The sequence below is a fragment of the Calidris pugnax genome, unplaced genomic scaffold, assembly GCF_001431845.1.
Source record: "Calidris pugnax isolate Ruff unplaced genomic scaffold, ASM143184v1 scaffold480, whole genome shotgun sequence".
Classification (NCBI taxonomy): Eukaryota; Metazoa; Chordata; class Aves; order Charadriiformes; family Scolopacidae; genus Calidris; species Calidris pugnax.
Genome location: NW_015091200.1, coordinates 37,809 through 38,040, shown reverse-complemented (window position 1 = coordinate 38,040; position 232 = coordinate 37,809).

Genomic DNA, 232 nt, shown 5'->3' with positions numbered 1-232 from the left:
AGCAGCGGGGGCGCCCCCCCCCCCGCCGTGACGGAAGCCGACGGCGACGCACCGGGGGGGTGTCGTCTGTGTGTGTGTCATATGTGTGTCATGTGTGTGTGTGTGTGTCCCCGACACGTGTGACACGCGGCCGGGCGTGCCCCCCGCCCCGACGCCTGCAAAAACAAGGCGCTTTGGGGAAAAAAATTGGTGGTTTTTTTGGCAAAAACTGATTGGGGGGAATGGGAGGGAA